Source organism: Notothenia rossii (genome assembly GCF_949606895.1).
Source record: "Notothenia rossii genome assembly, chromosome: 8".
In the NCBI taxonomy this organism is placed as follows: domain Eukaryota; kingdom Metazoa; phylum Chordata; class Actinopteri; order Perciformes; family Nototheniidae; genus Notothenia; species Notothenia rossii.
In genome coordinates this window covers 75,621,781-75,636,989 of record NC_136906.1, presented here as the reverse complement: position 1 = coordinate 75,636,989, position 15,209 = coordinate 75,621,781, and the positions used below count along the sequence as shown (strand labels likewise).

Here is a 15,209-nt window from a genome sequence, read left to right as displayed (position 1 = left end):
GGAGAAGAGATGAGTTTTGAAAAGGGACTGGAATACTGTGAGGGTCTCAGAATAGCAGAGCTCTTTGGGACAATATGTTCAAAACCTTTCTTTTCAAAATGTAAAAAAAATGTCTAAAATAATTAATTGTGAAAAATTAAATATAAAATATTTCTAATGTGAACCAAAATATAATACTAAATATGATACAAGTGATTTTTCTTAACCGAAATGACAAAAATGGCATAAAAACACATTATTCTAATACGGGTCCTTTTAGACACACTTATGTAAGAGGATAGGGTCCAGTCACTCGTGCATCTAAGTTTTAATAATGGTCAAATAAAATATAAAAGTAGAACAAAAAAAACAAAAAAATGCATGTATAGATCATTCTGACACTACTTAACTATTACAGGGTTTAATATCACCTGTATGTCTAAAAATTACACTAATACATTGAAATTCTGAAATGAATTTAACATTTAATTTTTTTGAGGATGACCAATGAAACCATTATGAGTTCCGTATTTTCTCACATATTGATTGTGGGCTTTTGATATGACCCTATTTTTTCTACTTAAAAGTAACAGTAACGTGACAGATGGAAGTGAGACTCCAACCACTTTAGGAGAATAGTATGTTAAACCCACCACTGCCCTACCCACGAAGTGACAGTGACTGTCGGTACAAAAGGTCCCATCAGCTGTTCATATCACAATTGACACCTTTGCAGTCCTTGAAAACAGTCTTTTGACTCTGAAAATCAATCTGTTGGAAGGTAAAAAGCTAATATTTCATCTTTATTTTGACTTGAATTCATGCAAAATCATGTATGTGACAGCTAAGACAGTTATTCGAACATTAAAACACTTTACTGTTAGCTTTAATTAGCTCAATATTCATAGAAAACTAATTTATACAAAGTATACTCAACAGAAAATCAAGTAAAAAGTATCTAATATATGGAAGTTCAGACGAGTACAAATAAAAGTGCAGAGTCATGGTTATCTCTATATGTATTTTTGTTTTTTTAGGATGAAGTTGGTTATGATATTTCTTGTGCTGTCGCTGGTCGTCCTCATAATTAACTGTACTATAGAGCTTTAACTTAACTAACTTAAGTATACAAAAGTATTAGCATTCAAATATACTTGAAGTACAAAAAGTAAAAGTACTCATTCTGCACAATGGCCCTTTTCAGAATCATAAAACGTAGAATTATCTGCCAATTTGTACTTGAAACGTAACTCAAAAGTAAAAAGTACTCGCAGAATGGATCTTTCCACAGTATGATTTTATTATGGTTATTATTTCACCCTTTCTTCATACATGAAAGAGCATTTTAGTTTTTTAGTTTGTCAATATGGACTCCATTTAGAGGCTTGAGTAGATTAGTAATACAGTACTGCATTATACCGTGTCATAATTTCAAGTGTTTTTAACACTAGAACCGCCAGACGTCGCTGTATACCTAAAACCGCCAACGGGTAAAATGTACCCGCTATAGATTTTCAAGGTAGAATGTTATTTTATTTATCATACAGAACAGTGAGTTTTGATCGCACAGGAATGAAACTTATACCAATAGAATCTGTGGACTCTCAGCTTTTCATATCATATAGGTTGTGCAGATAGCATGAAGTTTAAAATATCGCTAAGAGTGCTGATTTAAACGCTTGGTGTTAGACTTGTGTTTTGTTTAGGTACAAATCTCTCTATCTCTCTCTATCGATATATCTGTAATGTTCTGTTCTATGAACATATAATTGTCTACATAAATAGACGACGCGGACTACTTCTCTCATTCCGAGTGTCCATCTTTATTCAACTGGCACGTAACCTGCACACATGAATTACGTCCTCAACGTGAGCTCAGTCAAGATCTTGTATTCTCCAAGATGTTACACTATCTATAACTATCTATCTCTCTATCCATCTATCAATCTATCTATCTATCTATCTATCTCTCTCTCTGCATCTATCTCTCTATCTATAAGGAACCGCAGTAGACAAAAGGCGTTGCTATAGCAACACGTCATGTTTACGCTGCATTTTCTATGAGGTAAATATTACCCGCTGGCGGATATGGGTATAAATGGCATTGTTTTTGGCGATTTTTTCAATCTGACTGCATATTGACAATTGTTAACAACAGAGGGTGCTACATAACACACTTTCAGGAAAAGTCACCGACTGGGAGACTTTAATATGTTATGGAAAAAAAGTTACATACAATCAAAAAACAGCTGCGGGTAAAATTCACCCGTTGGCGGTTCTAGTGTTAAATATCCAAACACAAAAGTGAGTGTTAATTTAAATGTGGTGGAGTAAAAAGTACAATATCTGCCTCTGAAATTTAAATACTAATGTCAAGTACAAATATGTCAAACAAGTACATAAGAACAATACTTGAGTACATGTACTTAGCTATTTCCCACTGCTGCCCTTACAGAGGGCATCATCAATTTAAACATTTAAAACACACTTAAATTATTAAATGTTTGTTTTTGTTCCTTCTGTTTAGCTCACAAATCTGTTCGCAGGATGTCTCGAGGGTAAGCTCTGTTACTTACTGTTTATATCAACGTGAGAATTAGATTTATAGGAAAAGTAATGGATATCGTATATATCTTTATTCAGTCCTGCTGAATAAAGCTTTGATAAAAAAAGTAATCTCTGCTTTGTCGCTCTATTTTAAGCTCCTGCAATTTTATATCAACATTGTTTTTTAATGTAGAAAACACACACACACACACACACACACACACACACACACACACACACACACACACACACACACACACACACACACACACACACACACACACACACACACACACACACACACACACACACACACACACACACACACACACACAGGTGATCGGGGTTGAATCTGTTGTCATCGTTCCACAGAACTTGATATTGCAAAATTCAGTATTGTGAAATATATGCTAAATATATGTAAAGTTCCACCATACCTTTATAAAGACACAGGTTTGACAGAGAGATTCACATCACTTCAAGATCTCACTTTGCACTCTTGGCAAGCCTTTTGGTTCAGACTCTCAATCAGGTGAAATATTTTACATTTTTATATTACATTACATTACATGTTACTTGTTAGATGCTTTTATCCAAAGCGACTTACATACTCAATACTGTGGAAAATCCCCACAGGAGCAGTTTTGGGGTGAAGTGTCTCAGGGACCCAAAATTAAGTCTCTGGGATTTGAAAGATCATTGAATATATACTCTGACTTATAGCTGTAGTAAATTGGTGGATGAAATAGTTTGATTGAGTGACAAATGTTGTGTTTTTGTTTTTCAGGATGAAGTGTGCTATGATGTTCCTGGTGTTGACGCTGGTGGTCCTCATGGCTGAAGGAACCAGTGGATATGGCAATTATGGATATGGCAATTATCAGGGTGGCAATCATGCACATGGAAATCATGTCAATACTAACCATGGTAAAGTCACATTGTGTGTCCACTGAGAGTAAATGTATTGCTTTGGCGTTTTAGTCCATTCTAACATAAAAAAGAAAAAGTCCTTTGTGGGAATTTTGGACCCGCAAACAATTTGGTTCCAAACTAATGCAGAAATCGTTGTTACGACGCATCACTTAAAGAGGCTCCATAATTCTTTTTGGGGTTTTTCACTTGTGTGCTACTCCCTCTTCCAAATCAAATATGAGAACTCCAATATAATAATGAATGTTTATAAAACGGATTATCACAAACTATAATGCACAGTATCACAAAGAATAATGCATCGCACTAAACTTTTTTTTCTCTCTTTTTTAATTAGGTGGCATCAAGTAAGTTATTTTTCTTGATATTTCAATTATTTGAAGATGCTTTTGATTCATGATTTGTTTTATTTTTGTCTAAATTATTAATCTTCTTTCTCTGCAACAGCGGGAAGAAAGAGCAGGAAGCGATGGAACAACAAGAGAACGACTTTGCCTGAGTCCATGATGGTCCATCTGATCAAACAAATGCTTTCTTCTGCTTTTCTTCAACAACATATGTAATCAACCTATCTGTTTTAAATGGATCTATTTGGAATAAATCTGCATTGCATTACAAAAATCAACCAACCCATCTCTTGTATTATTTTAAAGGAAAAATCTAATTAAATCAGGATGGAAATGATGTGAATTGTGTGTTATGGCATTAATACAATCCCAACCTAGTTAACCCTCTGGAGTCTAAGGGTATTTTCTCGATTTTTAGATGTTTCCTTAAATCACCTTTTAAATGTATTTGTTATAACATGGCACCCCATGTGTTGTATATCAAAATGTTCAGGACAGTCTCTGGTCTTGCTATAAATGCAAGTCCCTCACCTTAGAGCACTGAGTGATGAGATAATTAGCTTTAAAGCTGAACATTTGACATCAGACTTTTGGAAATCTTCAAAACACTTGTGAAAACACAAATGTACTCTTTTCATCCAATTTTTGTGGTGTTTAGATTGGGTTTACCAAAGTCTTAAGTTGACAAAAGTAGTGAAATATATGGATTGCACTGTGTATAAATGTGTAATTCATTATAAGCCTCTTGGTTCAGACTCTCAATCAAGTGAAATATTTTTACGTTTTTGTTATTTAATGAAGTCTTTGGGATTTGACATTGAATATACACTCTGACTTATAGCTGTAGTAAATTGGTGGATGAAATAGTTTGATTGAGTGACACATGTTGTGTTTTGATTTCCAGAATGAAGTGTGCTATGATGTTCCTGGTGTTGACGCTGGTGGTCCTCATGGCTGAACCTGGGGAGGGTTCATTTTGGCATCATGTCGGTCATTAATTGAGTGGTAAGGTCACATTGTGTCTCCACTGACAGTAAATGTATTGCTTTGGAGTTTTAGTCCATTCTAACATAAAAAATCAAAAGTCCTTTGTGTGAATTTTGGACCCGCCAACCATTTGGTTCCAAACTAATGCAGAAATCGTTGTTACGTCGCATCACTTAAAGAGGCTCCATAATGCTTTTTGGGGGTTTTCCCTTGTGTGCTACTCCCTCTTCCAAATCAAATATTAGAACTCCAATATAATAATGAATGTTTATAAAACGGCTTATAATAAATTATAATGCAAAGTATCACAAAGAATAATGCATCGCACTAAACTTTTTTTTCTCTCTTTTTTAATTAGCTGCCGAAAGAGTCCATGGGTAAGGTATTTTCATTGATATTTCAATTATTTGAAAGTGCTTTTTATGCATGATTTGTTTTATTTTTGTCTAAACTCTACGGATCTTTTCTCTCTCTGCACCAGAATGTTGACCGGGGAAGAACTTGAAGCGATGAAAGCCCAGGAAGCGATGAAAGCGCAGGAAGCGATGGAACAACGTGCGTTCCAACAAGAGAACGTCTTTGCCTGAGTCCATGATGGTCCATCTGATAAACAAATGCATTCTTCTGCTTTTATTCAACCTAAAAATGTAATCAATCTATCTGTTTTAAATTGATCTACTTGTCATTTGGAATAAATCTGCATTGCATTACAAAAGTCATCGATCTCTTGTATTATTTTAAAGGAATATTTATTAAATCAGGATGGAAATGATGTGAATTGTGTGTTATGGAATTAATACAAACCCAACCTAGTTAAAGACATGAAACACATTACAGGTGAAACATTGCAGATGAAATTGGTGTACAAATCATTCAGGTCAGAATCCATGACTACACCTATTTCTGTCATTTTCTGTTGTTTTTAACGTTGCCAACTGAAGCTCAGCGCTGGCTTTTATTCGTTCCTCATTGATTCCAAAAACAATTACCTCAGTTTTATATTTTTAATTTAAGAAAGATGGACAAATTCCATCATTGAGTTCTTCAATGCACTTACTCAGTGTTTGAATTGGATCATAGTCTCCTGGTGAATTTCGATGTTAAAGAGAAGAGGCCCCGGGATGGGGCCTTGAGGAACCCTAAATGTCATAGTTGTCAACTCAGATGTGTAGTTACCTATAGAAACAACGTTTTTGCTGTCCTTAACTTGCACGTTTTTGACTTATCATTAAAGCTAACCTGAACCTTTATAATTTAAGGTATAGACAGATACTTTCGGTTAATTTAGAAATATTGTCAAATATCTAAGGATTAAAGGTGGGCTAGGTAATTCACTTCAGAAACACTTTTTGTTATATTCCATGGAACGCTCTTAACATCCTGATAGCAATGAATATATTAAATGTTTTGAAAATAAATACATTTTAAAATGTCATCTGTGGAAGCCGTGGCGCTGTAAAAAGCACGACCAATCATTTTAGCCGGCCCGGCTAAAATAACTGGATGGCCTACCTGCCTGTCAGCCTTCCATCTCGTGCACAAACTTATCTCGTGCTTATAAACTCATAAACTTATCTCGTGCCCTTTTTTCTGGTTGTGTACTTTCAAATTCTAGCGCACTCAAGCTGGTTTCTCCATTCTTACCTACCCTAATGGTGCGGTTGTCTTATGTTGGACAAATCATGATATTGTTTTGAGTCTTATTGAGCTGCTTTGTGATTTAAATAAAAAGGAAATAGGGTGCATTTGAGAAGTTTATCCTTTTTTTGTATTACTTAAAGAAAGGCATTGCAAAATAAGTTAAGTTTTGTAATCAATATTACATCCGCAAAATCTTAATGAATGTTGACTAGAAACAACATTTTTCCTGTCCTTAAAGTAGGATTTTAACCAATTTAGAAATGTTGCAGAAAGTTCAAACCAGTTTTCCAGTCCGTCTTAATAAATTAATGTGATTTATGTGACAATCACACAGAGAAATGTTAGTGTGCACCCACATGCCGTATATTTCTGTCTATGCACAATACCGATGCACAACCATGTGTTATTTTTACCAAACTTATTTGTTTTAATTGTACATGTGTTGTACTGTTGTTCAAACCATTACGCTAATTATAATAAATCTGCAAGGCAAGATATGTCTTACTCAAAAGATAATTCTGAATTAATTTGTACTTTTGAACTTAATTGAGACTACATTGAACAAATAAAAAATGCTAGGCTTTCTGACCCATTCCTCTAGGGTCAGTTAGCACATCCTTTTGCTCAATGATGATACGTATTTTTTTTTAACACAAAGACCATCCAAAGGCAAACAAGTATTCGGTCCCTGCTGTTTAGATATTTTTAGTTAAGAACACTTTGTCCTCTGCACTTGACTCCAGGAGCATTTGGAAGCTACTGTGCTGTTGTTGCACCGGGATCGATTCTAGGTGTGAGGCTTTAGTGCTTTGATCGAGGGCAGCGTCAGGAGAATACCTGTGAGAAAACTGGAGCACCCAGAGGAAACCCACGTCAGCCGAAAAACACCTGGTGGGTTTCAAACTCGGTACGTCCTTGCCGTAAGACACATTTCAAAACATTAGCTACCAAGCCCTAATTTTTAAATGATTTCTGGCCTCCTGGAAACTTTGCATATGTATATTTCAGAAAATCTAACGCTCCATGATTAGAAACAACACTGTGAATGGAGATGTGTATCATTATGCATGCAGCAGAGAGTTGGATGACTCAGTATGACAGGGCGTATGGTAAAAGAAACAGGACTTCTCTAAAGCCCCTGTCACACTGTCCTGAAATTGACACCAGATGGAAACACGATAAAGGAAATGTTCAAATTCGGCTCTGATCGTAACAACATCGGGCCATTCTTGAGGGCATCTTAAGCCATTGTATGACCACCGGTGGAGTTTCTCAGGCTTGGGCAGCAACTTTGTGAGCGGTGGCAAAATCTTTGGCATGCCAAAAAATTGCCGAAGGACCTTGCGAAGGTTCATTTTCGTGCTGAATTTGTGTGTCCATTCTGCCCTTCGTAAGGCCATCGTGAGGGCATCTTGTCAAATCGTGTCATCTTCGTCTTTACTTCGTCTGATCATCGGTGCCATCGGGCATTGCTTCGCCTCACAAAGACAATACGATGAAAACAAGAAGCTGCCCGATTGTCTTAGGAAGGCAACACGACTACGTGAAGCCCTCACAATGCCGTCGTGTAGCCATCGTATTATAGTACGATGACATCGAGATTGCATTTATTGCACAACAAAATCATGTAAACATATTATGTAAATAACCCAATTTGTGTTCTGTGAAACTGAAAAGGATATAACATTGTTTTTATTACTTTCGTTGCAGTTGTATGCCTTAAATGTAATTTAGGTTAACTTGCTGTTTTATTTAGATGCTTTTATTTTTGAAGACGAGTTTACGCTGTTGACAGGAAGTTGTTGTTGCTATGGAAACAACATGACGAAGATAAGTAATATCTTCTAATCTACATATAAAGACGGAAAAAGTAAAGAATAAAGTGTATGTTTAAATGTTAGCACCCCCCGAAGAGGCACAAGCTCTTACGTTGAGTCTGGATACATTCTAAATAATCAGTAAAGTCTACGACCATATTTTCGTGTGTGGTTCGGGTGCCATCGTTTGGCCTTCTGTAGGCATCGTACTTGCTTCGGCTGTTGATTGGCTGTTGACCAACTTCGGGGCCATCTTCGTGCGAAATTCACAATTCCATATTTGTGTGTCCATCTGGTGTCAATTTCGGGACAGTGTGACAGGGGCTTAAAAAAAGCAAAGGTTACATTTCTCGTCTTCAATATTGAAGTCCTATAGTTAAAACATGCATCATTTTTTAATTAAACGGCTTCAACGGACCACAACAAAGGTAACTGAGCACTCCACACGATAACATCAATAAGAGCTGTATAACACCAAATTTAAGAAAAAAAGGCTTTTGCCTAAACCAGCATCTGTAGCTTTTGCCTTGCATCTGTAGCACTCCACACACTGTTGTACAAATGAAAATCTTCAAATCATCAAAGTCAGTTGTACGTAATATGTTCGGTGTTTGCTGCTTCCTCTGAAACATGTGAAGAATTGTTATTTGCTTTTTTCATTATTCTCACCAAAACATAATGGCAATAACTGACCATTTGATAGTACATAGAGTCTACATTATAGACAAAGATTAAGCACAAGGTCATACACATGTATTAAGGGGGGGATGTCATATATTCACTCAGTACACACATCTTCATAAACCAAAGAAACTGTAGGCACTTTAGAGCACAGGCTGCAACTATGTGGACATACTGTAAAGACAAACAAAACAATCTATATATATATAAATTCTATATAACATATATATATGTACGTGTAAGATCATAAAAATAGCCTAACATTTTGTATTTTTCAATATATACTTTAAGTTTCATTCAAGTGACGTTTTACAACTCTCCACACCATTTTATGTCAAAAGTAATGTTAGCAAGTGCCAAAGTATAGTTTCTTGTATATTTTCATAAATGTGGGTGAATTCGTAACAGTAAAAACAGTCCAACATAACTGCAAACCAAACCAGCCTGTCCTCCTACAAAAAACGACCAAATAGGTTGATTGTTCAGCAGCCTATTACGACCCATAGTCACGTTTTAAAGTGTAGCACCTCTAGTGGTCGTGTAAGAAACAACATGCTCCCGTTGATTGCAAACGCTCCGGAGGGTCATTTATTCACAAATAACCCTCTCTGGAAAATCCTAAATTGTAGGATAGTTTGGCCATTAAAATGCTTTTTGATTACATTCCTAGCAAGAATTGTATGTACTTTTAAAATCTACGTCCAGTGGATGTGTAGGACCTATAGTTTGATAGATATTACGAAGATGATTTGAGGTCCCGCCAGGAGAACGTGTACTACGTATTCACGCAGCGTCCATATAAAGTTGGCGTCAACCCTCGCGGGCTGAAAACAGTATTTCCGGTCTAGAAGTTTTCATAATAATATCAAACATAATTACTATTAACTTTATTGTGAAATTGTGAAATACAGTTTCAGTCTCTCGATTTGAAGCTTATGCATTGTACCATGAACTTGTATAGACCTGTAACAGTCTACTGCATGAGGAGTTGGAAAGGTAGTTTCTGAAGATATTACAAATAACACACAGCATACAATGCCAGAACAACTTTGTATAGTGTAGGACACTTATGTATGTATAACATCTGAAGATGTGTAGTTTTATTTCGTGTACTACGTATTTACGCAGCGTCCATATAAAGTTGGCGTCAACCCTCGCGGGGTGAAAACATTAAACTGTGTAAAATCACAGACAGAAAGGCACATCCCAGTGTTGTAGTCAAGTCACCAATTCACGAGTCCAAGTCACTCTCGAGTCACCATTCTTCGAGTCCGAGTCCAAGTCCGAGTCACCAAGGGAGAGTCGTAGTCGAGTCTTAGTCCAAGTCCGAGTCAACTAAGAAGAGTCCAAGTCAAGTCTGAGTCACAAGTCTTCATGTATTAATCTTCGTGGATATATGTGTTGAAATGTAGCCGCTCCTCTACATTGCTTTCATCCTGTCATGTTACACTAATGTGTCTATTGAACTGCTGTGACGCCAGTTTGGCTACAATTCTTGTAATAGGTGCTATACAAATACAAAGCTTATTACTAATATTACTACTATTATTATTATTATTATTATTATTGTAAATGACCTTTAATATGTCTAACTATATTTAAAATGAGTTACCATTTAGAGAAGTGATTATATTTGTATGCCAATATTTTGTTATGGTAAAGTTTTCGTTTTGCACTTTTATTTTGATAGTAATAAGATCGGGACTCTTATTTTTGAAGGAACTTTTACCGGAAGTCAATGGACAACGTAGCAGTGTAAACAAACATATGTATAATGACGGATAGATGACGAAATAAATTAACATATACTAAATAGTTAAATTGGGTTTTTAGCACCTGGCTGATAAGGGCACAAACTCTTACGTTGGTAATGATTGTATAAAAGCAAGGGTGATCAATAAACAGATACCATCGGTTAGAGAGTCCGACCATCATTCAGCCGGGGACGCTACAATTATTATAGTGAATGTTTAAATTCTATCAATAAAGATTATGCCCCAGAAAGCACATGGCTACTTAACATGCAAAATGACGTCATTCTGCATGTTAAGTAGCCATGTGCTTTTGTGTTATCGGCTGCATCTTTATTTATTGATTAGATCACGTTACTCTGATGATAGTGTTCAAGACAGACTATATGTCTGAACTCGATCCTTAGAGTAATGTGTTACGGAGCCTTCTCTTCAATATTTTTTCCACATAACGAGTATTTTGCTTCCAACGTGGAAGCAGAATGTGTGAAAGCATACAGCACGATGCGGGGTGTGTCTTTAGACATCTTTAGACTGGAATAGCGGGGCCCAGTACGTGAAGTCGCCTCACAGGTGCACACGCGATAGAGGACATCAGACTCCAGAGAAAACTTGCTCGAGTCCGAGTCCAAGTCGGAGCCTCAATGTACAAGTCGAGTCCGAGTCATCATGGGGGGGAAAATTCACGAGTCCGAGTCCAAGTCATCGTGCGCGAGAATTCACGAGTCCAAGTCCGAGTCGCGTCAATCAGTGCGCGAGTCCGAGTCGAGTCACGAGTCCCGAAAATCGGCACTCGAGTCCGAGTCCAGGACTCAAGTACTCCATCTCTGGTATATCCGTAATTTAATGGTAAGCTATTGAAATTGTGATTCCATAGATGTGTTTCCCATCACCCAAAACCCCTGACTATTCTCTCAACTCAGTATTTACATTCTTATATTCAAAGAGAATCAGTAATATCTATAAAAACTACAAGTCCCTTTCTATCAGCTGTGCACCGTTATGGTGTAAATATAACTATCTATGAATTGGATCAAATATAAAAGTCAGCCGAATTAGTGTTGATATTGCGAGGAGACGTATTGTGTGAAAATAAATGGAAGATGTTGTTTAATTGATGATACATTTATGATCCACATCACATATTCAATTTCGGCGGCATTCCTTCCAGTTTGTCCAAAGGTCTTCTCATCAGGGCTCTATAAATAAAGAACTACGGCAGATGTGTAATATTTAATGCAGCCGAACCGTGTATTACAATGCCGTTATGTGATGACTTCCAAAGAGAAAAGCAAGCACACTTGAAATAAAGTATTATTATTTTTTAAATGTTTTCGGATTTCATATCGCATAAACACCATATCCCAATGTGCATTGCGGCTAAAACATCCAATCACCAAGCTTGAACGGTAGCTGAGGATTATAGGTAGGTAGATGTTTTAGCATCAAAACCTCTGAAAACAAAAATGTGTCTCTCGGAATCGAAAGGGAAAAACCTATGGGAAAAACACAAAAGCATTGTACACAATTTAATCCAATTAATGTTGTGTAATTAACAAGGATAAACTGATGTTTTTAGTGGATGAGTGCTGCAGATATAGCTTTGAAATAATTTGACAGTGGGGGGAATACGGTTTTATTATGAAAACTTCGAGACCGGAAATAATGTTTTCACCCCGTGAGTGTTGACTCTAACTTTACATAGACGCTGCCGTTACACATTGTCCTGGCGAGACCTCAAATCATCTTTGTAATATCTATCAAACTATAGATCCTACACATCCACTGGACATGGATTCTGAAAGTACAATATATACGTCTCGCAAGAAATCTAATCAAAACCCATTTTAATGGCCAAACTATCCTACAATTTAGGATTTTCCAGAGAGGGTTATTTGTGCATATACGACACTCCGGAGCGTTTGCAATCAACGGGAGCACTAGAGGTCGAAAACTTTAAAACGTGATTATAGGTCGTAATAAGGGCTTGAACAATCGACCTATTTGGTCGTCTGAGTTGAAGGACTTGTTGAACCAAACATAATGCTTTACTTCAAATAAGAAGTTGCAACGTTGAGTCATTTTTTCCATCTTCTACATGCACAGTGATTAGCATGTGAGGATAAAAACCCATTTAAATGCATTGACGCTCAAAAAGCCCAACTCGAAGCCTCATTCTTTAAAGTAACACTAATAAGCGGCATTTCCCCCCCCCCCCCCGTAATTATAACTGTTGGTGCGGTAAAGCACTTACAGAAAGTTTCTTGCTCAACATTTGGGTGTTGGTTGAAGAGTTCATTAATGTGTTGATTGCTGATAAATGTTCTTACGCAGTCACGATGACTTGACATCTGATACGATCTTCACACTTCCCCCTTCCCAGCTAGCTTGTTATGTTGCATAATTGTAAATACAATGATGAAGACCTTGACCATTTCCCTATACTGGTGTTTTGAAATGCCATAGTCATGCTGGTTTCACAAACTGTTTTTCTAATGAACAAATCATATTTACATTTTATAGAACATCTTTAAAACAAGTTATGAGACAAGACTTAGTTAAAGACTGCTGACAACATGTGCGTTTTTCATGTATTTGAATTTAACGGTGATGTGAATCTATCTTGCACTAATATTTTGCACATTCTATGTACAATTTTGCACTAATGTAGATTCTCAAATATTGAAGTGACTGTTATTTTGTATATATTGATTGTTGTGTTTTTATTTAGGTCTTAATGTGTGCACATATCAAAATGTGTCTATGATTCTGTGTGTATATATATATATATATATATATATATATATATATATATATACATATTTGCACACATCTTTTTAGATACATTTGTTTTTATATTCGGGATTATGGGAAATGGCATTTCGATCTCTCTGTCTGTACACACAAACTGGAAGATTGACAATAAAGTTGACTTTGACTTATTTGAGTGTCTACTTCAGATTGAACCTATAGACATACATGACCCTACTGTATATGCAAGTTGTTTTCTTTGTTAACCCTTAGATAAATAAGTGGGTCTTTTTGGACCCGGTGAGGTGGTTTTCTTCAAGTATCTTTGTTAATTTTGTTTTATCATTTCATATTCCAGCTATTCCTCAAAAAACATGTTTTGGATATCATGCCATTCACCTTTTAAATTTACATTTTAAGAAATTGTATTGTTAGTATTTCTACCCCAAGTTTCCATAAATGGGTCAAAAATGACCCGCATGCATTTCCTATGGAATCCTCTGGGAACCTTTGATTCTTATCACCTGTGGCTGTCAGGAATACATTAACTGTAGACCACACAGACTACATCACAAGTGACACCTCTCAGGAAGATTATTTTACACAGCAAGATCTGATACCTGTCAGTATAATAATAATAATAATAATAATAATAATAATAATAATAATACATCATTATATTTTTATAGGGCTTTTCAAGGACTCAACATCACTTTACAATATAAGGGAAGGTTAGGGTGGGGGGTATAGGGCTATCAAACTTGATCAACCGGCATGTATTGATGGGGGGGGCTATGAGTAGACAAGAGGAGAAGAGATGAGTTTTGAAAAGGGACTGGAATACTGTGATGGTCTCAGAATAGCGGAGATCTTTGGGACAATATGTTCAAAACCTTTCTTTTCAAAATGTAAAAAAAATGTCTAAAATAATTAATTGTGAAAGATTAAATATAAAATATTTCTAATGTGAACCAAAATATAATACTAAATATGATACAAGTGATTTTTCTTAACCGAAATGACAAAAATGGCATAAAAACACATTATTCTAATACGGGTCCTTTTAGACACACTTATGTAAGAGGATAGGGTCCAGTCACTCGTGCATCTAAGTTTTAATAATGGTCAAATAAAATATAAAAGTAGAACAAAAAAAAAACAAAAATGCATGTATAGATCATTCTGAGACTACTTAACTATTACAGGGTTTAATATCACCTGTATGTCTAAAAATTACACTAATACATTGAAATTCTGAAATGAATTTAACATTTAATTTTTTTGAGGATGACCAATGAAACCATTATGAGTTCCCTATTTTCTCACATATTGATTGTGGGCTTTTGATATGACCCTATTTTTTCTACTTAAAAGTAACAGTAACGTGACAGATGGAAGTGAGACTCCAACCACTTTAGGAGAATAGTATGTTAAACCCACCACTGCCCTACCCACGAAGTGACAGTGACTGTCGGTACAAAAGGTCCCATCAGCTGTTCATATCACAATTGACACCTTTGCAGTCCTTGAAAACAGTCTTTTGACTCTGAAAATCAATCTGTTGCAAGGTAAAAAGCTAATATTTCATCTTTATTTTGACTTGAATTCATGCAAAATCATGTATGTGACAGCTAAGACAGTTATTCGAACATTAAAACACTTTGCTGTTAGCTTTAATTAGCTCAATATTCATAGAAAACTAATTTATACAAAGTATACTCAACAGAAAATGAAGTAAAAAGTATCTAGTATATGGAAGTTCAGACGAGTACAAATAA

General features: G+C 35.9%; 1 protein-coding gene and 1 long non-coding RNA gene across 5 annotated transcripts in view; one reads left to right on the top strand and one right to left on the bottom strand.

The window, feature by feature from the left end:
• The window catches only part of LOC307016392 (exostosin-1), a 431,895-nt gene that overhangs the window by 160,138 nt on the left and 256,548 nt on the right, over positions 1-15,209 (bottom strand). The window lies entirely within an intron of this gene.
• On the top strand, positions 746-5,509 carry LOC307016018. 4 transcript variants are annotated; one of them, XR_013801710.1, is made up of 8 exons: positions 746-760; positions 1,980-2,044; positions 2,507-2,537; positions 2,980-3,058; positions 3,314-3,803; positions 3,904-4,808; positions 5,149-5,167; positions 5,272-5,509. It is a non-coding gene; the product is annotated as an uncharacterized lncRNA (long non-coding RNA). The 4 variants fall into 4 exon arrangements; XR_013801711.1 differs by having other exon boundaries at positions 2,974-3,058; XR_013801709.1 differs by lacking the exon at positions 1,980-2,044 and having other exon boundaries at positions 2,974-3,058.